Consider the following 26,144-nt stretch of genomic DNA (forward strand, 5'->3'; position numbering starts at 1 on the left):
ACGGCCCTTGTTCAACATCCTTACAGAGTCCCCGGCCATATTCTCCATAACAGGAGCCACACACCTGCCAAACTCTGCATCACAAATCTCAGTGGAGCTGCAGATCCAAGAGGCTAGCCTCTGTTTTACCCAACCTTCCAGGCCACCGCTGAGCCTCCCATGTACTTCATGAGCATTGCAAAACTGTCTGAACATTGGGCTCTCTTAGCTCATGCTTTTTGTGGGTTTGGACTCACAGATGTAGGCTCGTGAGGCAGGTTAACACTCACATATTCATGTGCAAACAGGAACTGGCAGACCAGCAAGTCAGGTTTATAAATGCAGATTTTATATGTATCTGTAGGTGTGTACATGCATTTGGCATGCATCCGTATCAGCTGCTCTGCCTCTTCCTTCAATTTCACACACAAAAGTTTTGAGGAACTAGCACAATTGTTTTACAAAATAAAACAGCTGAGCTTTTCCGGTTTATAATTGAAACACTCAGCAGAAGCCATGGAGAACGCTTCTGGATAGAGAACCTAAACTAACAAGGAGTTGCAAGTGAACTTTTTTTTTTTTTTCATTGCAGAGATCACCTTACAAATGTCATCAGAATACATCTGTGCATCATGGCTGCATGCTACTAAATACTATCAGAAAGCTATCACAGGGATCCAAATGAAATTGGAAAATCTTCTTATATAGTGCTGGAGTTTTTATTACACAGCATGTTTATTGCTTGTAACACCTGAGCTTCTGCAGATTTCCAGCCAATTCTTTCTCTTAATGAGTAATAAAAACTGTCCTACGGCTCTGCATTCCTGTATAAGAAATCCCTCAAAATGATGGAGAGGTAGTTATTAGAGGTGCCCTTGATATCTCTTGCTCTTTGTCTTCAATTCATTGTCCCTTTGTTGTTTTGTATGAAAAATTTCCCCCCAAAAAAAGATGTTTGGGTGCTGGTCACATGCATAAGGAGGTGAGATTGGGTGCTCTGCCACCGCCTGTATTCCCAGGAAACCAGGCAATGTCCCAAACTTTATGTTCCTGCTGCTTTTTATAGAAGAATCTCAGCCATCAAACTCAATCTGAGCACTCTGGGTATTTAAAAGTCAGAAATACACTGGATGTATAAGTAGTACATGTGTTCAGTTAAAAAGACAGTATTTGCAGGTGGGAAATTATGCAACTCTTTGGAGACAACTGCATGTACCACGACTGATTCACTCCCAGCTACAGCAACTGAGGAACAGATTAGGCAAGTTACTGCGTGCAAGATTTTTCCACAGGATTACACATTTGACCTTTCAAATTCAAGCATCAATGATCACCATTTCTGTTTATTATACAACTCTGGCAGTGTAACTATTTTTACTACTACTCTTTTTTTTTTATTATTACTCTGTGGTTAACCCCAGGACTCTAGAGGAACAGTTGCTTGCTGTATCACACATGTGAATTTTGCCTATCAAGCACATTTTTCCTTTTGCATGACTCAAAAAATAAGCACAGTGAATCTGTTGCAAGTAGCCACAGTTATGAAAGAGCTTGTGGCTCCACAGAGTTGTTTGTTCACAGGACAGACAAGACAAAAATGGATTGCAAAGCTTTTTTGTTGTTGTTGGTTTTTTTTTGGTTGGTTGGTTTTTGGTTTTTTTTGGTATGTCTTCAGAAGTATTCTTAAACCCAGACTGTAATCTCTCTCATGAAGAGTGCTTGTTTTCTTGGTGCATTGGTTGGTTCTGTGATTCTTTCTTTGCAGCTCTCTCCATTTGTTCTTCTCTGTTCCCTACCATGGTTCTCCAACTATCTGTGTAGAACACAGCACATCTTCTTGTTTTCTCCATTGATCGTTTCAAGCCAGGGCATCTGGACAACAGTCATTTTTTTTAGCATTCAAATTATTGAATTAATAATGAGCTGGGAGTTGTGAAAAGCTATGTAGAATTCCTGTAGACAGGCCCCTGAACTAGGCTAATATTCATTACAGATGTCTGTTGCCATAAGCTATTTTAGGCCTTTCATGGTGCTTCCAAAAGTCTGCATAGCAAAACATAATTCTTTTATTAAATTTATGGTATTTTTTCCCACAAATTTCTTTTTGAAGATTTCACCCACAATGCATCAATAATAGAAAATTATTGTATCATTATCCTTGAGGACAGATCCTCACTGGCTATAAACATACCTAGCTAGACACAATTTTATGTGAAAACACACACCATCAACATCCCTTGCATGCTTGTAATGTGAATCATAGTAAATCATTCATCTATCTAGCCATTAACATGAATGAAATCTCAATTTACATATATATCACAAAAAAAAAAAATCAGTTTGATTTTAAGCTTGAACAATTTATAGTAAATGCATGTCCAGGAATAGGCTGATTGGAATTTTTATATAAAGCCTATATATGCTGAATACGATTACCTAATAATGGTAGTTCTTGGAAAATGAATGACATTAGGGATTCCTTTCTTCCACAACCATCAACAGCATTCACCTATATCTGCACGTGCTTATAGGTAAATGTATGAAAAGTTGTAGAAGGAGACGTACTTCTAACACCCGAGAAAACTTGTCTCCTACCTCTGCACTGTTTTAGGAACAGTTGTTTTAGAAAGGTAACATACTCCCTAGATGAAACTTACTTTATCAGAGCTCTAACTACTACACTCATATCAACAGGTCAAATATTTTGCCAGCAAAGTGCCACAAGAACATCGTTGGATTCTCACCTAGGGAGTATTCCCTGCATGTCATCTTATGTGTCTACCAAGTGCTGAAGCTAGGTAGTTAGACTGCAGTGGGTGAGTCAACCTGTCTAAGTACCTGCTTCCTCAGGCAGAAGCTATTTTTCTTTGCTAATTTGATACGGAAAGTAGAGAAAATAGTCTTCCAAAGGTAGGTGCTTTAATTCATGTGGTTTTCCAAATTTTAGCATAAGATCTCCATCCCCTTTACTAAGGGCCAGATTTCCCAAATAGTTCTAGTCCAGCAGACAGCTTTAAGTTACCTGAGGTCTTTGGGAAGGGTCCTCAGCTGGGGTGCATGGTATGCTGCTGGAGGGCTTGGTGCGAGGTAGGCATGTCCCAGCAGGACAGCCAGAACGCTGAGCATGGAGTGCTGCCATGCTGGCAGGCCAATGGGCACTGCAGACTTATTCTGAACCTTCGGGCTGAAATCTCTTCCTCCAGACAGTTATCTGAAATCTTTCCCTTGAGGATCGTCTATTTTTCTTTTAATTGTGTCTAGAAAGAATAAAACTCTCATAGAAAGTCATCACATCAGTTGCCTTTCCAGACAGAGGGAAATAAAACCATCATCTCCCTTCTCCTTTTCTGCACCAAAAACAAAACAAAACAAAACAAAAGAACACCAAACGAAACAGCATTCTGGGTGTGAGGCACTCTTAAGTCTTTTTCTGGAAGCTATTTTACTCCAAAGAAAACAACCCAGGATTAGCAGGATCACAGAATGGGAATGACAGTCTCTAAACTTCGTCCAGATTCCAGCTTCAGGTGGTGTTTATATAGGCATGGAAAGGGCAGAAGATAAACATGATGCATCTTGTTAATCTGACAGTTCTTGTACTACTTTTAATAAAGGCAGAGTTAGCAGAGAGTGGGACTAGGCAAGTACATGAAATACTAACTTCACAAAGGAGAAACATAAGCAGGCAAAGTTAACTCCAAACTGATGAGAATGCCATGGAGAATCAGAAGACATTCATTCGGAAAGAAAGGATGAGGAGAGAAAAGTAGAAAATTGACTGGGATACAGAAAGGCAGAACTGCAGAAGGACCAAAAATTGAAAACATATGAAAGTAGATAAAGGGAAGAGAAGAGCAGTAAAGAGATTTATGAAAAATGATGGAGCCATTAGTGATTTCACTGTTAAATCAGGATTGACTTTGTCTGGCAAAGTGAGGCTTACACCCATTTATTACGCAAAAGAGCAAATGTGGATCATAAGCAGAATTACACCACCCACTCTGTGGATAATGATTCAATTTTCTCAAAAGTTACAAGAAAATTATTGAAGGAAATTGAACAAATACCTTTCCAGACAGTGACTGGTAAAACTCACCTAAAGGAATTATTCTGAAGTTTCTTTACGTGTCTTAATGTCCCTTTCAGGGAGGAAAATTGGAACTGTGGATCCTTAAATTGAATAGTATCTATTACAGACTTAGCACTCCAGACTATCACTGAAGACAGTAGGAGAAGACATCATGCCACTCTCCTGAATTTCTAAAAGAGCAGGCTGAGCTTCACTGCACATTGCTGGGTACGTTTTCAATTCCACCACTGCTTGTGAGCCCAGTGGGGGAAGTTCAAAGATGGCAGATACACTCAGCCATTAATCGCTGTATGCTTCAAAAGCAGTGTTGTAAACAGCAACAAGGAACAGAAATTCAATTCTGGATGTTTTATTACAAGAAAAATAAACAAAGAAATAAACCAACCTTTACAGCATTATTACTCATCTTGAGGAGCACTTCAAAGATCCATTGAGACTTTCTCCAGATGATTTTTCCAGCAGCAAACTGAAAAATAAATAAATAAATGTTTCACTGTTTATCTATATTTAAAATAAAAATATAATAAAATAATAATGGAAATAATAAATAAGCATTAAATATACTAATAGTAGAATAAGAAAAACAAATAAGCATTATTATTTATAACAACTGTATCCCTGACTTATTCATCATCTAGGGATAAAGCGAACGCCCACTGCACCTGAAAAAATCTACTCACATTCTGAGAAGCTCAGGATCTGAAGGCCAGCAGGAATCTGTTATCTGGCATCCAAGTAGTACTTTTATGGAGCCACTTTGAAGGCACACCTGGCACTTGTACATAAAAAGTGTTCTGAAATATAATTCCTGGACTTCATAAAATCTTCAGAGGGCTTTAATTCGAGGGTGAAGAGTACCAACCAAAAGAGACTAGGAGAAAGAAGCTGGAAAAAAAAAAGAGAGAGAGAGAGAGAAGTTTCAGCAAATGAAAGTCACTTCAAAGATTTTAGCATTTAAGATTTAAGCATGCTTACTCTAAAGCATTTTTAAACATAGATTTATAAAAAATACAAATGATGTCTGTTTTTGTGCATACACTGTGTTCAGCAGGATACTCTCTTCTCTCACTGCTTTTTCATTTTTCCCAAGACTTTGCTGATTCATTGGTCCTCTTTTTAACAACTTAACATCCTCTGTCCTGAAGTATGGTTAAGTGCACTTCAGCTGGGCCATCAATTATTCCTGTGGACTTTCTAACATCTATAATAGCTCCTGCAGCCTTCATAACAATGTTGGATGCTGTTCTTTCAGGAAAAAAAACAATATATGGAAATCCATTTTTAAAAAGGCATAACTGTTTATTAAGTTGGGCAACAACACTAGATGAAGTTAACTGTAACTTTTCTTGATGCTTCACCTGTGTATTAATTCAGTACTATTTAAATTTTATACAACTTTTTATGAAACAGCCTTTAATTAACACAAACTTTATGGGCTCTTCTGGGACACAGTGTGAAGTTTTTTTACCTCTACACAGTTTCTTCCAGTCACACTTGGCACTTTTCCTTATCAGTTCTTCTCAGAGTTCCCTGTCCTGAAGTTCAGTGACTCTTCCACTACAACAAGGAAGCTGAAGACAAATTTTCTGAGTACATATGGGAGATATATGCTAGGCAGTAAAGCCCAACACACACACACATTTATATATTAATATGTCTTCTTATGCTCTAGGGAAGAGCATTGCCCGCTAGATTGCTGAACCACCCTTCCTGGAGGGCCACCAACCTTTGGCACGCAGGTAGAAATAAGCAGCCAAGCACGGGTGCAGCAAAGAATTTCTGAAGCTTTTTTCACAGATAATGAAAACACACAATGTAATTACAAACACTAGTACAGACAGTTTACCCTGTCTTTTACTTTCATTAAAGAGCATACAAGATGATGCCAAGCCTTGACCTGAAGCACCGAAAGAAATACTCTGACACAAAGCAAGAGGTCTGACCATTTTCCACAGATGCATATTCTGAGCAGCTCGTTTCTATTTCAATCTGCATGGTGTTGATGGCAGTTTGGCCACTGACAATATGCGTGAGAGATGATGGAGGCGGATCAGTGTAAGTGTGTGCTGTTTATTTTGGTGCTTTCTGAGGTGTGCTCCTAAGCTGCGGTTTCTTCTAAGTGATCAGAGGTAGTGAATCTCATCGAATGCCAACAGTGAGAACCAGCACTGGTGACAGGCTGTGTTAAAGCAGATCTTGTTGCCAATTTATGGAGATTGAGAGGCTGTTGGAAAGACATCACTGGAGATTTACGGATTGCTGAACAGGAGATTTTAAGCATGTCTGTGAAGTCATTCTTAAGAGGGATTTTGCATGGTAGTTGTTCCACAGGTTGTCATGGTCAGATTACGATCAACCTCTAAGGTATTTTGGCTTTAGGAGCAGTTTCTGATGATAAAAGACTTGATTTTGGAATAGTTTGGTCAACTTGTTTCTACTTTACCTACTTTGTCATACATTAATTGCCCTTCGGCATATACTACAAGGTCCTTCTTATCTTTCTAGGTATTTAGGGAGTTTGCACATTTTAAGAGATGGAGCTGAAGACTGTAGGTGACTTAGCTTATTTTTTTTCATGGTTTATATGAGAATCTACTAACAGGAAAATGCATAAAAGGCAATGTAATGAATAAAGATCTTTTACTGGGAAATGTTACATTTTCTGATTGCATATTAAATTTTAGATGGTTCCAAGAAGTCTGAATGGGTACTAGAAAAAAAGTAAAATGCAATGAAAGAAATAATTCTGATCAATAAGAGCTGAAGTTACAAAAGGAAGGCAAGTCTGGATTGAAATGTTTAATGTTATTTAAAGAACTCCATCACTAACTCTTCCTTGACAGTCTTATTCCTTTAGCAAGTATTTTTTTGAAATATTTCCTTCCATGTGGCATTACCATATGTTTCATATTGCATAGATTTCCATAAACAGAGCACATGCACACATTTTATAGACTATTGGTCTTTTTCCTGTTCTGAACAATGTTGATGAGAGTTTTTTCCCTGACTTTTATAGGATTTTTTTTTTTTAACAGATTGAAGTATGTAGTGTGCTATTGGGGAGGTTTGTGCTTTCCTAAAACATTCCTGATGGTGAATAGACAGAGATAAGGGAGAAAACTAATACAGTGTTTGTCCGAAGGAGCATCTCCACCAGTCCACCACCCAGGATGTTTGTCCTGATAAATGATCTCCACCCTGATAAGCCCTGTTGCGATGTCTGTGTGCAGTCAGCCACATGCCTCTCCTCTCATGCATACTTCATGCACAGGCCTTGCTCCTCATCTCCTCATGTGCTGGGGCCACTGCTCTGAGTGCTGATAAAATTTTACTGTGAGATACACCAAGTACAGTGCAATGTTCTGAAAATTACAGCTCTCAAGGTACACAGTTAAGCGACCTGAACCACTTTCACTACTTAAAAAAAAACACAACTCAAGCTTAAACACATCTCTAAGCAGTTATAATGCCCTTGCCAGGCATACTTAGCTAATTAGTAGTCATATTTTTTTACAACATTGTCAGTTTCCATTATATCGGAAAGAGTCCAGGGAAGAGATCAGAGAAGTATGCTGGTGCATTAAGGCCATAGGTTGGGTGCACCCATACTACCTCTGTTGCCCCTTTGCTGCCTTCCACTTCTCTATAGGCTGGTGTCCCCATGCAGCCTGAGCCAGCAGAAGTGCTGGTGTGCTTATTTCGTGATTTGGGAACAAATGACACCGCTGAAAGGCAGCCCCACACAGACTGTCCTGTGCATTTTGGATGGATGGGTTCCCTCAGCCAGTCCTTGGCGCTGCCTCGCAAAGGCTGCTGCAGGCGTGCTGCATGTTGGCACAGCTGGGGGAATCGGTAGCATCTGCTGGCATGGGGATGGATGTGATTTTGGCAGCAGAACTAGTTTAGGATGCCTAAACCTGCAGCATAAGAATTTTAATACGTGACAAGGCTTCCCTTCATCACACAAGGGCTCCATGAATTCTTTCATCTTATAAATCAGAGATGACTAAAAACACTGTATACTTCTGGTACATAACTTATGTCTAAGCTGGCAATGGAAACACAGAGGTAATGCAGACCTAGCAATAATTTACCATTGCATTTTTTCCTTTCCATATCACATCTGTCTCTGTACATACATTTAGATCATGCAGTCAAGTCCCTTTTTAATAAAGCATTGTCTTGCTAGTTCTACAAGATGGCATTGTCTTATCACCTGCTTTAATGAGGGCAACAATACAGTATCAAGATCACTTATTGATGCAGCTTCTCTTTTGTTAAGGTTATCCCAGGTAACACAGAGGTGAGTAATCAATACATCTGCTTGAGAGAGCAATTTTTCAAGTTGTATTATGTATAATTCTAATTATTCAAAAATATCATCACTGCAGGGAAACATCTTCAAAAAAGGAAAACCAATGCATCTTTTCATATTCTGAAAGGATTGTGTGTATTTTTTTAGAAAGTTAACATTTGTATTCTTTTTGTTCCTCTTTCCCCATGCAGACTATCTAACTGATTATTATTGCAGGATTATTCCCCGTGGAACATTTTTACAAATGCTTTCTTTCCTGTGATCTGTCCACATTCCAGTAAAGTTCACATCTACTTAAGGAAAAGGGAAATGTGCAGAATTTTCCATTATAATACCATCCCAAACCATCCTTTTAAGGCCATATCTTTCCTGATGATATATAGCACAGAACTCCCACGTCAGACTTATTCTTCTAGCATGTTAGCCATTGAAAAAGCACATATAGATAGAAAACTTTTTCGACTATGTGAATGCATTTCTCTCCAGCAGATATCACTAAAGGGGAACGGAAAATGGTGCTAACTCTCACAACTGAACCTTAGCCACTGTCCCCAAGGGGTCGAATGTTGACTTGGATGGAGAGACATCAGGTCTGGCAGGGCTGCAGCGATACAGTCCGCTAGGATGTGAACAGCTTCAGCCATCTAATTAAATCCCAATTTGGTGTTGATTCAGCTGTTCCCGAATCCTCAATTTGTTTTGTCTTGGTGAGGTCTTAAGTTTTAGGATCTGGCTTAAAGCAGTGCTCTGTTTACATGTGATTTTTAAGTGTTGGCTACTAATTGTATTGTACTTGCAGAGATCTGAGCCCTCCGAAAAGATCTTGAAGTAAATCTCCCTCTTGTCATGAGCCCATAATGTTGCAAAGAAAAAAAAATCCTGTTGCTTGTCATGGTTGATAAAATAAATATGTTTTTTCAGTCCGCTAGTGATATAGTGCTTTCAACAGAGGAGTGAATAATACCAGGTGTTCCGTGGGATAGAGACATTGTGCTCACATTTCGTTTCGTAGGAAACCATGGAATAGAGCCATGTTTGCATTCTATAGCTGGAAACAAAGAAGTGAATATTCTTGAAGTGCCTGCCTTCAATGTGAAATGTGGAATGAGGGAGGTTTTGTTTACTGTGAGGAATGTCACTACCAAGTTTCTTAATCCTTTGTCAACAATGAGCTAATTCAGCTTTCATAAAGACAGGGTAGGGCGATGAGTAAATGGATCAGTTACATTCTTCTACTATCACAGTATATTAACATTAGAGTTAGCAGGTTGCTTCACTTAAAGGGCTGTCTCTGATTTATGTTTCTTGAGGACTTTTTTTTTTTTTTGGATAAATCTTTGGCAGACTATGATTAAGAAATTGAGAAAGTAGCGGAAGATGTCTGTGAAAAAAACATAACACATTTTGCAATGATCTCAGCTATGCAGTAATAGCAATTAAAAGCTACAATAACACAATGGTCACTACAATTAATGCCATTGAAGTAATTAGGCCCAGCAGCTGTAGGGTCAAATAAAGACAGCTTTGTAATGACAATATGCCAGAAGAAAATTACTGACATTTCCATCTAAATTATATTCCCTAAATTATCATCTTAATACTAAATAAATAAAGTTATGATAATTCAGAGACTGATTACAGGCGAAATTAGCACAGCTACTTGCTCCACAGTTGGCTAGGGTTAACATTTTTAATGTAATTAATAGCCTTTACTCACTGTATCTGGTTATACATGGTGTTTCTCATTTACATTCCTTTGCAATATGCTGACAGCGCTAAACGTCTGAGAAGAAGGATCTCATCCACTGGAGGAAAATGGTTCTTCGTGTTAAAATGCTTATAATGGACATCGCTGCTGCCCTGTTTTTATAATAATGGCCAGAAAACGAATGTGTGCAAGAGAGGCTCTGCGCTGTTTTCTTTTCAGCGTTGTGTTCCAAGCCTTTCCTGGAGTCAATGTGAAATGTAATTGCTCTTTTGACCTCTATCTTCTCTCTCCCCAGGTCTGAGGAAGAGCTACACTGGTTGATTATTGCAGGAATGAAAGGCACTCTGACCTTGTCGACCAAACGCCTTGCTGCTTTCAATGTTGCCCATTATGCTGGAGGCAGACAGCTCCCGGAGAGAGGCTGAAATCTACAGGAGAGCTGCTGGCCGGGCAGCCTGCCAGCCAGGGCTCCGGCGGCCGCGCGGCCGACACCGCCAGGCAGCGACAGAAACCAGCTGGGGGGAGCGGGGGGCTGTGCCAGAACATTATTAGCGCCGGCCACGAAGAGCTCACCGAGGCTGGTCACAGGTTGCTTCTTCATTAGCGAGACTTGGCATCACCCACCTGGAAGGCAAAGTAGCGGGGAAGCAGAGGAGAAAGAAGAGCGTGGTGATGATTTTCTCACAGAGGAATGCGGCGGTCATTAAATTGAAGAAAAAAAAAAAAAAAAGAAAGAAAAAGAAAAAAAAAAGAGAGAGAGAGAAAAACAGAAAGAAAACTGCTACCCCAAACCCACATTTTTCTCACAAGAATAGGGAGATTGTTGCTGTATAAGGATCCATTCAGACTACTCCTCCAAGGAAAACGGGTCAAATATTCAGCTGCTATAATTGTGCTAAATCGGAAAACATTCACCATAAAATCTTCTTAGAGTATTTTTGGAACTGTAAGAGGCTGGAAAGCATACCAGCTGGCAAACATTCTCTTTCCTTTCGTGCATATGTGTGGTTTTGTATATATTTCAGAAAACCAAACCCTCAGAACTCATGGTCATAAGAAGATGTTATTCGAAATGATTTCCTATTACCTTGGCTGTAACTTTCTTTGTTCTGAGCCAGCTGTGATGCCTGGCTGAACAAGGTTTCTGATTTGACCTGAGGAAAATTTGGAGATTTAGGTGAAGCTGTTGAAAGGCATTGATAATGAGGATCCCCTCCATTTTAAATTAAGCTACCCAAAAAGAGACTCAAATAACAAGGGCATATCATTTAGAAACAGCTAGGTCATTGGTGTTTCAATGACTTGATGACTTGGAGGCTGTCTAGTGATTCATACAAAATGAATCAGTGCTCTTCAGGTTTTTTCTCTGTTGTGTTTATCACAAAAATAAATAAATGAATAAATGAAAATAAAACACTGCTAGAACACGGACAAAGAAACACTCATGTAGTTTCCCCTACCTGAAGGGAGCAGAAGGATAATTGCTAGATTACTCCCTCATTCACAGAAGCAAATGAGGGAGGAAAAAGGGGCTAGGTGTCACGTACCATGTGTCATGCACCCTGCCAGATCCCCACAAGTCCTGCCAGCTGTGCACAAGGGTGAGGCAGCACCTGTATGGCTGTCCCATGCTGCTTCTCACTCTCCTCTTTCTCCACGTCTAGCAGCAGAGGTTAATAGTATTCATCAGAGGCACTTTCTGCTTTGAGAAGGTAGCCATACCAGGTCACTGCTGCTCAGAAAGAAAAACCTTGCCCCACATATATGCTGTGTTGCTGCGCAAGAAGACCAGAGCAACAAAGCTGAAGAAAGTGGTTGTAGGTTATGCCCACATTGGGCAGATATTCCCCTCACTGCTTGGGGCAGGGTATTTGGACCAGCAATGGAGAGTCTACCACAAATCGTTGTAAATGGCAAAAACACTTAGCAACCTTTGTTGTTAAAAGGAATGATCCCAATCAAGTTTACACTGAGACAGTCTGAATTTGGCTAAGCTTATTATGGATCATTCCGTGCAGTTATATCTCTGAAAAAGCTCCATGTTATTAAATTTCTTATTCCTTACAAGACAATTCCTCTTTGCAACTATGAACAATACCCCCATTAAATTTCTCTGTGATAAACAAAATTGACTGCATTCCCCAAATCTTTCATGGGCAGGCTTATTTTTCAGCCTTTTAATTTATCTTCTGATTCTTGTGTGTGTGTGTGTGTGTGTTTTCTCCAAAATGACAACATCCTACCTGAACACAATGCTCCTTTGCAAACCACATCACTGCAATTAAACGAACAAACAACAAAACAAAACATAAAGTAAGGTTCCATCTCTTGAATCTTATTTGAGAGTCACCAGGCTGTGTCATTCAGATAGCTATTCCCCATAAGCCTCAGACTCAGCTGCTGAAGCCCTCTATCCTGTAAGCAATGACTTCTCTTATTTGTGCCAATATGAACTGCTATGCAGTATGGCTGATCTCTCTCAGTTTCCTTTTTCTGGAAAATAAATAAATAAATAAATAAAAGAAAAGAAAAGAAAAGAAAAGAAAAGAAAAGAAAAGAAAAGAAAAGAAAAGAAAAGAAAAGAAAAGAAAAGAAAAGAAAAGAAAAGAAAAGAAAAGAAAAGAAAAGAAAAGAAAAGAAAAGAAAAGAAAAGAAAAGAAAAGAAAAGAAAAGAAAAGAAAAGAAAAGAAAAGAACCTCAGTGTGCTAATACAAGGATCCTTTCATTCAGTCACCATAACTTCAGTAGTTTTTCCATGGAACAAACACGGCTTGTAAGTATGAATTGTTGTATCTACACTTTAGCTTATAGTGAAAAGACACTCATATTTAATACTATTTTTAAAATTACTTATATCTTTTATATTTCAAGAAATAGCTACCAGGATTAGTGCTGGAAAAGGGGCACAGTATGAAGGCAGAATTGGCATAGTAGCAAGAATGAAGCCAGGTGAGCAGGAGTCTAACACACAGACAAGAGAGTAAACACTTTTTCCACCACACTGCAGGAGTTAAGTAGCTTTTTTCCCCATTCTTTTCAGAGTTCAGATCTCTGGCAAACAGCTTGGTGCAGCTCAAGTTATTTTGTTTGGAGGAATCTAAAAAGGTTAAGCCAACTAACACCATGAAACAAACGGATCAGAGGTATTTGAGCTCTGGAAAGCCAAAGTATTAAATAAATTGTAAGTTCATACTGTGCACGTTCTTAGTTTTCAATGCTTTAACCTGAAGGATGAAGTAAAGTAAAACTGTGTCAAATAAAAACAAGACAAAATAAAAAACGTGAGTAACATGACATAACATATATAAAAAAGAAAATTACTGTTTTCTCTCAACTGGCTCACATAGAAACTCAGCTAATTGGGATATTTTTCCTGAAAGCAATTCAAAGAACATGAGTTTCCATTTATGCCGTGTTTTTTCTCTTCTCTTCGTCCTTGTCTTCCACACTTGCTTGCACAAAGCTTTGCATTATAGATTCAAACAGGAGTTTCAGTTGCAAACTTGACAATGTATCAAGGTTTTTTTGGCAATCTCTATGGGTGCAGTTCTCTGCAGTACCCACTTAATACAAACGGGATATGAACATACACGGCTGCATGCACTTTCCAAACCAAATATTCCTGAATGTTGAATGCACTTTACGTGCTTTGGCTTGAGGCATAGACCCTTGTTTTGCCCGTGATCAGGCCTGGTAGGTATTCAAAGAGCACAGGAATGCATACTTCATAATACATCCTCTTGTTCACCCAGACCTTCACTGTATTTAAAGGTATTAATAAAAGTTATTTTTCTAAACTATGGTATATTAACCAGTAGATAAAACAAAATGTTTAGAAATGATCCACTATAAAAACAGCTTTCTGAGGACTTCAGCTTGGGCCAAAAATGAAATGTGAAAATTGAAAAAATAGCAAAATTGAACAGATACGAGTAGTTTTCCAATGTGTACATTTTAGTGAATGGTCTCTTTGGAGCCATCTTTAGTCCTTTTTTTTTTTCTTTTTTTTTTTTTGTTTGCTTTGATTGACATTGTTCTCACACAGATGACATTTTCTATTCCTAAAGCTTTTGTTTTGTTTTGTGAACCTAAAAAAAAAAAGATGATCAGAATTGGAATTCTAAAATAATATGATAAAAAATTCATTCTTTTCCTACCTGTCCATGCCCAAAAGATGCTGGAGCTTTACTATTGTTGTTGAACAGACCTGGGAGAGATGATAAAACTCTGGAAAAATCATGTACCCCTGAGGATTTCTATGCCCAAGCATTTCTATGTCCAATGACTAGGGTTGCTGTGTACACGTTATCTAAGCTTGTTCTTTGCTTTATTTTAAAGGTTGAAATGTGGCATTTCAAAAATATAATGTCATATAAGTAATAAGTCTGAGTGTTAAGGGTTTGCTGAATATCAGATTTCATCCAAGGAGATAAGAAAGGCATAATTTCCGTAATATTTGCTAGATTAGGGCTTTTATTTTTGTAGATTTTGTCAGGGTGGCTGGCAGGTTCTTGTCAGCAGACGGGTAGGAGTACAAGAAGCTTCCTTGTGTTCAGTATCAGCAACTCCTGTTTCATTTGCATTTGAGGGAGTTTTTTCCATAGCGCATTCATTTGCCAGTGAGTTAATGTGTCCCTGCATAATCAGATAAGAATGGAATAGAATTACTAATGATAAGAGGAGGTGGAACAAGGGCATGCCAGTAGAGCAGCCTTTCCTTCACCCACCTAATCTGAATAGATCATAATTTCAACTACTTCAAGTTTGGTTGGGTTTTCTTTTCCTTGCCCAAGGTAGGATTAAAGGGGTAAGGGATTGGGTGTTTTTTGTTGTTGTTGTTCTTTTTTTTTTTCATTGCCATTATTGTTCGTTTTCTTTTGTTCTTCGCAAAAGTGAGTTCAGAAAATTAAATGCTGCGCGTTGGTTATGACAGGTATTACTTCATTCTGCGAAACTGTATTTAAAGAATAAAGCACCCTCGCTTGCAGCCGGGTGAACACATCATTTATTTCAAAACCCAATCCAAGAGCCAATTAATTACAACAGAGTAAAACATATTCTCTGTAAAGTACAAAGAAAGAAAAAAAAATAAACACAGAAACATTGAAAAAAAACTCCTAGTGCAACTTACTCTTAATGTGTGCAGGCATAACTTCATTAGAGTCAATGAACATGTCATAAACCTTTAGGGTTGTAATGTGCTTTTCATGAGGCAGGCCTGCACAATGAGGAAGGAAGGAGGTCTTCCCAATAGCTTTGTTAGGTGGTACTGGCCCTTCAGGGCTCAGAAAGCAGCAGTGCCTGCCTGGTCCTGCCAGACTTGCTGGCGTTGGAGCGGGTATGGCCACAGGAGCTTGCATTGACACTAAGGACAATGCTGCAGACTGTTCAGCAACGTCCTTGTGGGTCCCTCTTTAACATTAGGCATGGGACACAGTGAAGGGTGAGGAGCTACAGCATGAAGCTGCAGCACTGTAAAACAGGGCACAATAAAAAAATAAATGTGCCACTGAAAATTTCTCTTCTGGTTACTCTTGGACAAATCAGAAGTACAAACACCCCGCAGTTTTATGTTGTAGTATTACTTCTAAGCTTCTGTAACTCAACATAGATTATCCCTTTTAGCTGAAATGCCTTGTAATGTAGATGAAGCTTCTTTTGAATCAGAGAGCTGGGTGTTAATGACCAAGAAGCAGGAGGCCCAACTTTAAACTCAATGTGTGATGTCATTGCATTTGGCTGTGCTCATCTTCCAGCTTGGTTTTGTCTGAGCAAATTCTCACTGAACTCAGTGATCTACACCCCTTAAACATAATAGCTTATATAGAAAAGTAGATACTTTTTTATGATTATTAATTCCACTTAACAAATTTCATAGCGATTTTAACCATAAAACCATAAGCATATATATGCCAAGATAAATTGAAAGCGGATACAGAGCTATGAATATCCTGAGCAGTATATATGATGTTCGAAAGAAAAGTTAACACAATAGCTCAATAGATCTGCTACATCTTTCAACCTCTAACTCTCTAAATATGGCTTATGTTGCAACCTTAAACAGTTCCTGCAGCCTAAAGCTTTCCTGTGGATTTTGCTTTGGCCCTTTAAAAATATATGTGCACATTTCCCTTCTGCAAATCATCTGCTTAGCAGGACAGATATGCCAACTATAAACCATTCTGCTTAAGTAACATAAACCACATAACCTTGCACTGGCCTTTGCAAATGATTTGGACCAATGATGTGCTTAATTGGGAATTTAATGGGCAAAGGAGATGTTCCTTTGCTTTTCCACTCCGCGGTTATGTTCTGCTTTTTCTTCCTGATAACTCTACTGACTTTGAGGAAAGTACATTTTGGATTAAATAAAATACTAAAGTAAAATAAAATAAAAATAAAATAAATAAAATAAAAATAAAAATAAAATAAAATAAAATAAAATAAAATAAAATAATAAAATAAAATAAAATAAAATAAAATAAAATAAAATAAAATAAAATAAAATAAAATAAAATAAAATAAAATAAAATAAAATAAAATAAATAAAATAAATAAAATAAAATAAAATAAAATAAAATAAAATAAAATAAAATAAAATAAAATAAAATAAAATAAAATAAAAAATAAAAACAAAGAATGTCACAGTGCAACAGGCCCACTCCAACTTCACAGCTGAAAACCAGAGGAATTTGGACCATCATGGAGCAAGCAGATCAAGTTGTAAAACAGATTGAATACGTATGCTGTTCACTGAAATTATCTCAAAAACAAAACAAAACAAAACAAAAAAAACCATTAGATCGTTGTGGAAAGTTACAGCCACTAACAGTGAAACTAAACTTTGTGACTGCTAACACTGTTGAAGAGCACTGAAGAATACTCAATCTTATCATTCAAATCATAAATATCTCCTTCAGGCGATACATCCCAAGAATCACTGCGAAGATTAGAGCAGCCGAGACTATTCTGAAGAAATCCTGTGCTTGATGCCACCCAGCTAAGCCTTTATTCCTGTCTTTCTTCTAAACTCTCTTTAGAGAAAGTTTAGAAGGCCGAGGTGGGTGTCATGGGTGCAAGCATGCCCAGCTGGATGAACATTTTGAGCAGGTGTCTCTGTTGCGAGAGGAGCTCACCAGGCAACATAATATCCAGGAACTTGAGCGGGAGATTGGTAATGGTATTATACACTGACACAGGCTGAGCAACAGCCCTGCCTTAAATCCTGGCAAGGGGAAGGTAAGCTAGCTTCCAACCCTGAAATGACAAAACTTGCCTGACCCACAAGACAAGGGAGATAGACCCTCCTCTCTGTTCGGAGCAGGAGGAGGAGCCTCCCCCTTGCCCCTGAAGTGCCCCTGCACGACAGATATGATGCTCTGGGGCTGGAAAAAGATGAGTGTTAATAATGGTGAAGACCCAGGAAAGGCAACCATGCAAATTTGGCCCTGTCAACCACCTGTGTTAGAAACAGTGCCACAAAAAAGCACAAAGGGTGTTAGTAATTGGAGAGTCCTCTCTGAGAGGCACTGCGGCACCCATTTGTAATCCAGATAATCTCTCCAGAGAGGTTTGCTGCTTGCCCAGGGACCACATTCATGATGTTTCGAAGAGGCTAGCAAGCTTGGTGGGGCCAGAAGACTACCACTCATTCCTACTCTTTCATGGAGGGTCAAATGAGGCTGCACCAAAAAGACTGAAAAATCAAAAGGTGCTTTATGTCCCTCAGGAAGATGCAGAAGGGATCAGGAGCGCAAGTAGTGTTCTCCTCTGTCCTTCTGTCCTGGTTCCAGTTAGGACAGAGTTAAGTAGCTCATAGTAGCTGGTAGGGTGCTATGTTTTGGATTAGGATGAGAAGAGCGCTGATAACATGCTGATGTTTTAATTGTTGCAGAGCAGTGTTTACACCAGGCCAAGGACTTTTCGGCTTCTCGCTCTGTCCTGCCAGCGAGCAGGCTGGGGGTGCAGCAGGAGCTGGGAGGGGACAGACCCAGGACAGCTGACCCAAACTGGCCAAAGGGGTATTCCATACCATCTGACGTCATGCTAAACAATATATAGGGGTGGCTGGCCGGGGTGGGGGGGCCGGCTGCTCGGGAATAGGCTGGGCATCGGTCAGCGGGTGGTGAGCAATTGCATTGTGCATCACTTGTTTTCTTACACATTATTATTGTTAATACTATTACCATTATCACTATTATTATTATTATTGTTATTATTATTTTCCTGTCTTAATAAACTGTCTTTATCTCAACTCACAGGCTTCACTTTCCCGTTTCTCTCCCCCATCCCAGAGAGGGAGGGGGGAGGGTGAGCGAACGGCTGTGTGGTGTTTAGCTGCCAGCCGGGTTAAACCACAACACCTTCCAGTTGGTGACTGGGGCCCAAGATGAAGGAGATGAACTGAACAAGTGAATGATTGGCCACGTGGCTGGTGCCATGGTCAAGGTCTGGGGTTCTGTGATCTTGGACACACTTTTGAGAAACTGAGCATGTTGACCCAAGTGGGGAGAACATGACCAGGTGGGGCAAGAGTGTTCTGGGCAGTGAGCTGGCTGGGTTTAATAGCAGGGCTTCAAACTAGATGAGGTGGGAGAAGGAATTGTACCTCTGAGTGATGGAAGAGAACCTGGGAAAGTTGTCACTTTAGGAAACAGAAAGGTAATACTTGTGAACCAACCGAAAGCAATTAGGAAGGGCTCTTCTAAAAAGGTGATGCCGCTGATAGCTCAGCTGAAGTGCCTCTACACCAACGCAGGCAGCATGGGAAACTAGCCAGAGGAGCTGGAAACCATGGTGCCATTAGAAAACTATGACCTGATTGCTATCAAAGAAGCATAGTGGGACAGGTCACATAACTGGAACTCTGGAATTGAGGGCTACGAGCTCTTCAGAAGAGATAGGCAGGGAAGGAGGGGTGGAGTGTTGCCCTCTATGTTAGGGAATTGATTGTTTGTGAAGAGATGCCTCTCAGAAACAGACACTGACAGGTTGAGAGCTTGTGGGTAAATGTTAAGGATGGCACCAATAAAGGGCATCGGGTAGTTGGGGTCTACTACAGGCCACCTGATCAAGGGGAGCCTGTGGATGAGGCCTTCTTGCTTCAACTACAAGCATCATGCTCACATGCTCTCATCCTGATGGGGGATTCCAACCACCCCAATGTCTGCTGGTCAAACTACACAGCAGGCTGTAAGCAATCCAGGAGATGCCTGGAGTGTGTTGAGCATAACTTCCTGGTCCAACAAACCAACCAGAGGAGAAGCATTATTCGTGCTCAGCAATGTGGATGAACTCATTGAAGAGGTTAGGATTGGAGGCAGTCTGGGCTGCAGCAACTGTACCCTGATTGAGATCCTGATCTCAAAGAATACGGGCCTGGTAAAGAGCAAAGTCAGGACCCTGGACAACTTGATCTAGTGGGTAGCATCTCAGTAGATGGCAGGGAGTTTGGAACCAGATGATCTTTAATGTCCCTTCCAACCCAAACTGTTACGTGATTCTATAATTCTGTGATTCGTCCTAGACTGCAGGATACCTGCTTTGGATAGAATATGCTTCAGAATTCACCCTCAGATTGAATTCAGATTCTGTCTAAAAACTCTAGCTTTGATTACCTCTGAGCTTATTTTGTAATTAGCAAACTACGAGGTGAAATACATGAGAAAAGTGAAGCTGTTGAGATCCAACATAGCTGCAGAACACAGAGCAATGTGTCTCCTGCTGTGGAAAGTGCAGCACATCTCAGCTATTGCTAGCTGCAGAGGTACCAAGGTAAAGGTCACCTAGCACCCAAGGCAGATATTCATATGGAAGCTACAATCCAAGTAGGATGCTTACTCTGTATAAAACAGAGAGATTAAAGCAATGTACAATGTGTTCATCTCACAGAAGGTCAGGAGAAAAAGATTTTGCTTCAATGGTAAGCAGTTGCACAGAGATTCCAGTTTTCCATTGTCTTCTGTTGGTGCCATTGTACTTTACAGGGGAAAAGGGGCATGGTCAGATTGTACCCATACAATAATTACTATGATTAATTGCAATATTTCACCCCTCTTGTAGTGTATTTATGGTAGGCAACTGGTAAAGTGAAAAGAACTAAATGCCTCTTGTGTTTAAATATCATTTTATTCTCCCTGTACTGATGATTCTTTTCAAGCACAACACATCATTCAGTGAATCACTGAACTATTTATAAGAATAGTGGGCCTGTACATAATTTTCCTAAAATAGATGTAACTAGCTTTCTCGCTTCAATGTTACCCCCAGTAGTTTAAGGAATTCAAGAACACAGAGAATGCCTGAGAATGTCTATGATTTTTAAAATACAAAACTCCAGCTTGACTGTATGTGTAAGAAAGCCACTTCTGCATTTTTCCTTAAGCCACAGAAAATGTCAACATGTGTAAGGCGTAATGACCATCAGAATTAGAGCCTTTGTTGAGTTATTTATAGACATTAGGATATATCACAACAATAGTCCTATAAAAAGAAGCCCAAGAAATGTGTTTTTTAAAGGTCTTCAAATTGATATTTACATAATAATAAGTATGAAGGAATAGTTTTTTTCTGCTAGGAAAATCTCTGTAAGTAACTCGTTTCTGCAATTTCCAAGAGCTTTTTCCAAAATGTTACAGTAATCCCTACAAAGTTGGTGTCATTTGGCTAGGAAAAAAAAAAAAAAGAAGGCATTTTTCCTTTAAATAAGTATTCCTTCATTCATATGCTAGGCTGTAAAGATATAAGCGGCTTTATTCTGCTTCCACTGCTCCCAAACTTTCTGCATATGTTTACCAAATTTTGCTTTTGCAGTGGTTAGAGCTGGGAACATCTGACTTTTTGCAACTAAAAGGTTAACAATTTTCTTTAAATAGAGCTATGGTATAGAGAGTATAAATCTATGTTTAGGAGTTATCAAGTCTCTTCTGTAAAATCAATGTGAAAGTAATATTCAAGACATACAACCCTAAAGAAAGTTACACCAAAGACTTTGAATGACAGGGATTTTTGCTTCAGTGACAACAAAGATGAATATCCATTCATATCCATTCATGCCTGTTGATAAGCCACCAAAAGATGTTCACATACCTTAATTTTTGTAGAGAAAAGCCACCGCCTGACAAAGTGGATCCTCTCAAGAAACAGGATGATTTCAAATAAGTGAAAAGCATGGAATATATTTTCTGTGTACACGTGGTAAGATGGAAGGAACATGCATGGGGATACCTGACATTACTTCTGAAGGTAGTTCAGCCTCAGTGCACAGGCAGCACCAGGGGTGTCTGCAGGTTTGTAGAGTAGCTTTATGGGGAATTGGAATTGGGTCTGACATGCCTGGTGTTGACACAACTGCTGTGGGAGCCTCTGTGAAAGGAGATCTGCAACTCCACAGACCCCTGCTCTGAGATGATCTGAATGCTAGCAGTAAGACTGAGAAGCACTCTGGAATGACAGATTCATTATCCTTGTTGATTGTTTTGTTCAAGTCTTGCTGAGTTGTGAAAAACAGACAAAGCAATCACCTTTATGCTTTTGAAATGTATATGGTGGTGACAGGTTTACATAAATTCTGCTAACAAAGTACATCCCCCCCTTTCTGATTTCGTGCTTCACAGCAATCTACAAAAACGTCCAACGGGCAATAGAGAAAACAGCATTCAGAAGAGGGAGATGGTCTTAGTAAATAAGCAATTAAATACTTCTTTTTCTCCATTTTTTGTCAAACGCCTGCAAATCAAAATCACATTATTTGATCATAATGTCTTGTATATCATCCTGTATAATTGCTCCTGTTGTATTTTTTTTTTTTTTTGGCTGTGTGGAGTATTTGTCAATTGCTACTTCCAGAACTGGAGATCTATATATTTGTTATATGTTTCCTGAAAAGCTTGAAAATAAAAGTGTTTTCATTTAGATTATTAACGACACGTAAATGGCAACGTAACTACCCTTGATTTGCTGCCACTACTTTGGAAATATTTAAACATTATTATTACTTAGCTCAACATTCCAGTTTTATCTCTGAAATTAATGCTTTTAGGCTCAATTTAGGCTTGTCAACAAATAATGATCATAGATGTGAGCTGGTTCATAATCCAGAGGTACTAGGTTACAATGTGTTGCCATGGAAACTGTGTTTTATTGCATTTTCTCTACTTGATTTAAGACATTTGACAATCATAGCAACTGTTTGCCTGTCTTCCCATATCATAAAAAATTCAAAAACACAAACAACCAATAGGGGAAATTCATAGAGTTCTTGGACCTCACTATAAAAATAAAAACGAAATGACAACCTTATATTTAATAGGGACCTTTTGTGAATAGTTTATCTCACAGAATGTCTAGGAGTGTTGGAAAATTCAATCAGTGGTTAGTCGTCGAATGGACCTGTCTTGCCTGTGGTTCATTTTGTTTATTGCATCATATATCTTTTATGATCACTGAGACTTTAGCCTGAAACAGCATTTTCTTTAACAAGAGCCATGTTTCCTCTAACATTGTTTATTGCATCTGAAACATTACTCTTTGAAACCATGGTACATTTTCAATTGAGCAAAGGTCTGTAACGGAATACAGCATGTCTGTGTTTATTCAGGATCCTGCGTAAAAAATATCCCAGTTCATGTAACATTAATCACTTTGCCAGTGTTCAGCTGAGGTCATTGCCACATTCCTAGCAGTATTAAGCCAAGTAAAGATTAATCACGTACATTAAACCCTGCAAGGAGAGCACGTGAAGAGGATTTGAAATTAGACATTTGGTGAAGGACTAAGAGAGCACTGTAACAAAATATGTTAGCAGTGCTGTAGCAACCTTTCAGAATGATATGAGATTTTTCCTACTATGTTGTCAGCTCATCTATATTTAAGGCTTTGTTGCTGTCTCCTATATTTAACCCATTTTTTAGAACTTTTAAATAAAAACACTAAAATCTTCTCTGAATTGTAGAGAAGATTTTTTCCCTTTACCTATTCATATATTTTAAAAATGCATTAGTGTATTCTTATTTAACTCAAACTGGGATTCTGGGATTTAAAAAAAAAAAAAAAAAAAAAAAAACCAGGTGATAGAATCCTGTAATATTTTAAGCAACGTTAATAATCGAAGAGTATTTAAAATCTGTTACCTTTTCACACTTTCTTTTCTTTCTGTATGTGCATATATATCAGTACCATAGCGCTTCATATTTCAGGCTGATGTTGCTGCAAGTGCAAAAGATGCATTTTACACTCTGCCTTTTAGCTCTGCGTGGTAGATTGTAACAATTCCTTTGTCCATTCTCGTAAACTTCCATTAAGCTATTTTTATTTCTATTACACTACACTATCATAAATGGGTAATCGAAGCACAGATAATTCCCACTGAAAACCCCAAGGAGAAAAACCTGTAGTGACATGGGGCTTACAGTCAGTCATCTGTGTCCTGAGAATATATTGAAGTGTCAAAAAAACTAAATTCATGCTTTAGAAAACTTAGGAAACTAGGCAATGCAGCAACAGGATTGGAAACTAAACTACCAAACTATAAAAGAATGCAGATTAACATTATTTTGCCATTCTGCAATGGCCTAGCAATGGTCTGAAATAACAAATGCTCTCTTTGTTCAGTACATATAACCCCAAAATCAAGACTGGCCCCAGCTGTAGCTGTGTACTGTTGTGGCCAACCACAGTCACAGTGAGTAGATAAACATGCTCTCCCCTGGTAGCTTCATTAAAACACAAAAAAGACTCCTGGCTATCGCTAGATGGACTGAATACTGTAGGGAGTCATCCTCTCCTCCTTGTAAAGTCCCATACTTTCTACCTTGCTTCTGTGGTGTGCAGGAGGCATATCAGCACTTCAGGTCCTTGACAAGGAAGTTAAAGGATCATCTCATCTTGGTAAAGAATCTCATCCTGAAAAGGACACCCAACACCAAACTCTACAGGCTTCAGAAGAATAATGATATTTCACCCGGAGTTCAGACATTACTAAGTTTTTAATCACTTTCCTAATGAACCTTCACTGACCAAAAGGTGTTTTTTGTTGTTGTTTTTTGTTTGTTTGTTTGTTTTTAAGTGGATAAGTGGAGAAAGCAATGAGAAAGTCTAATGCTTCCCTGCATTTTGAAAGAAGGGTTCCTCTTCAGGGTTAACAGAGACATTGTTCATAGCTGAAGGCAGAAGATGCTTTTAGTAGCAATGAAATTTGCCAGGAATGTTTTTCATGTGTGTTTTTCACAAATTTATACCAAACTGAGGTCAGGAAACAATTGTTATTCAGAACTGATTGGCATGTACTCTTGATACTCCTCTGTAGAATTAGTCTTTTCCCAGCGGTCATCTGGCAGGTTTCTCTAACAAGTTCCCACCCCACTTCAGAGCATTGGAAGAAAGTCTACTGCCTTCCTGAGACATAGTATAATCGTGGCTTTTGTCATCTGGAAATAGGTCTTGTGTTTGCTGCAGGACTTTGGAATGAATTCTGTGGCCTATGATGACGATGTTTCAGTAGTATTTATCATAGAATCATAGAGTCATAGAATCATAGAATATCCTGAGTTGGAAGGGACCCATACGGATCATCTAGTCCAACTCCTGGCACCGCACAGGTCTGCCCAAAGTTTAGACCATGTGACTAAGTGCACAGTCCAATCGCTTTTTAAATTCAGACAGGCTCGGTGCAGTGACTACGTCCCTGGGGAGCCTGTTCCAGTGTGCGACCACCCTCTCGGTGAAGAACCTCTTCCTGATGTCCACCCTAAACTTCCCCTGCCTCAGCTTAACACCGTTCCCGCGGGTCCTATCACTGGTGTTTACAGTGAATAGGTCACCTGCCTCTCCACTCCCCTTCACAAGGAAGTTGTAGACCGCGATGAGGCCCCCCCTCAGCCTCCTCTTTTCCAGGCTGAACAGGCCAAGTGACCTCAGCCGCTCCTCATACGTCTTCCCCTCTAGGCCCTTCACCATCTTCGTCGCCCTCCTCTGGACACTCTCCAACAGTTTAATGTCCTTTTTGTACTGTGGTGCCCAGAACTGCACACAGTACTCAAGGTGAGGCCGCACCAGCGCAGAGTAGAGCGGGACAATCACCTCCCTCGACTGACTAGCGATGCCATGCTTGATGCACCCCAGGGTACGGTTGGCCCTCCTGGCCGCCAGGGCACACTGCTGGCTCACACTCAACTTGTTGCCAACCACAACCCCCAGATCCCTCTCTGCGGGGCTGCTCTCCAGCGTCTCATCGCCCAGTCTGTACATATAGCCAGGGTTGCCCCGTCCCAGGTGCAGGACCCGGCACTTGTTTTTGTTAAACTTCATGTGGTTGGTGATCGCCCAGCTCTCCAATCTGTCTAGATCTCTCTGCAAGGCCTTTCCACCCTCATCCAAGTCCACAACTCCTCCAAGTTTGGTGTCGTCGGCAAATTTGCTCAAAACACCTTCTAGTCCTACATCCAAATCATTTATAAAGACATTGAAGAGGACTGGCCCTAAAATGGAGCCTTGAGGGACCCCACTAGTGACCATCTGCCAGCCAGATGTGGCCCCATCTAACACAACCCTTTGAGCCCCGCCCGTCAGCCAATTGCTCACCCATCGTATGATGGTTTTGTTCAGTAGATGGTTTTTGTTTCCGTAGTATGTAGAATACCACTCATGTACTGCACATTCTGTGCATGTCCTGTAACACTTATTGCATGGTTTTCTGCAACAGCAGGGATTTGGACTTGTAGAAAATGTTCTTTCCTAATGTCTACTCTGGTGACATCTTACAAAATTGTAAGGAGTCCAAAAATTCAGATTGTGCTCCTAGTTCTGCCATGGAATTCAGGCAAGATACTTGAAGTTGCATCCTTTTATGCAACCTACCTATCTAGCTGGTTGTCTACTAGGTATCTCCCTCTTATTTAGGCTTCTGCCGTGTACTCTGAAACAGAATATTATGAACATTTGTTTAGGAGAGAAACTATACTTTCTACTTTTTTTTTTTTTTAACTCTAAAATAAGAGGTAAAAAATTATTAAAAAAAAGAAAAATGTTCCATGTTTTCTGTCTTTGGGAATCTG

General features: G+C 39.5%; 1 long non-coding RNA gene across 1 annotated transcript; it reads right to left on the reverse strand.

Moving 5' to 3' along the window:
* Positions 1–608: 608 nt before the first annotated feature.
* LOC308185216 lies at positions 609–13,973 on the reverse strand. Its single transcript, XR_013943204.1, has 6 exons — positions 10,442–13,973; positions 5,538–5,640; positions 4,750–4,954; positions 4,455–4,535; positions 3,002–3,500; positions 609–1,851 (listed from the first exon to the last, which is right to left on the reverse strand). It is a non-coding gene; the product is annotated as an uncharacterized lncRNA (long non-coding RNA).
* Positions 13,974–26,144: the final 12,171 nt, after the last annotated feature.

Source organism: Anser brachyrhynchus (assembly GCF_964034855.1).
Source record: "Anser brachyrhynchus genome assembly, chromosome: Z".
NCBI classification, from domain to species: domain Eukaryota; kingdom Metazoa; phylum Chordata; class Aves; order Anseriformes; family Anatidae; genus Anser; species Anser brachyrhynchus.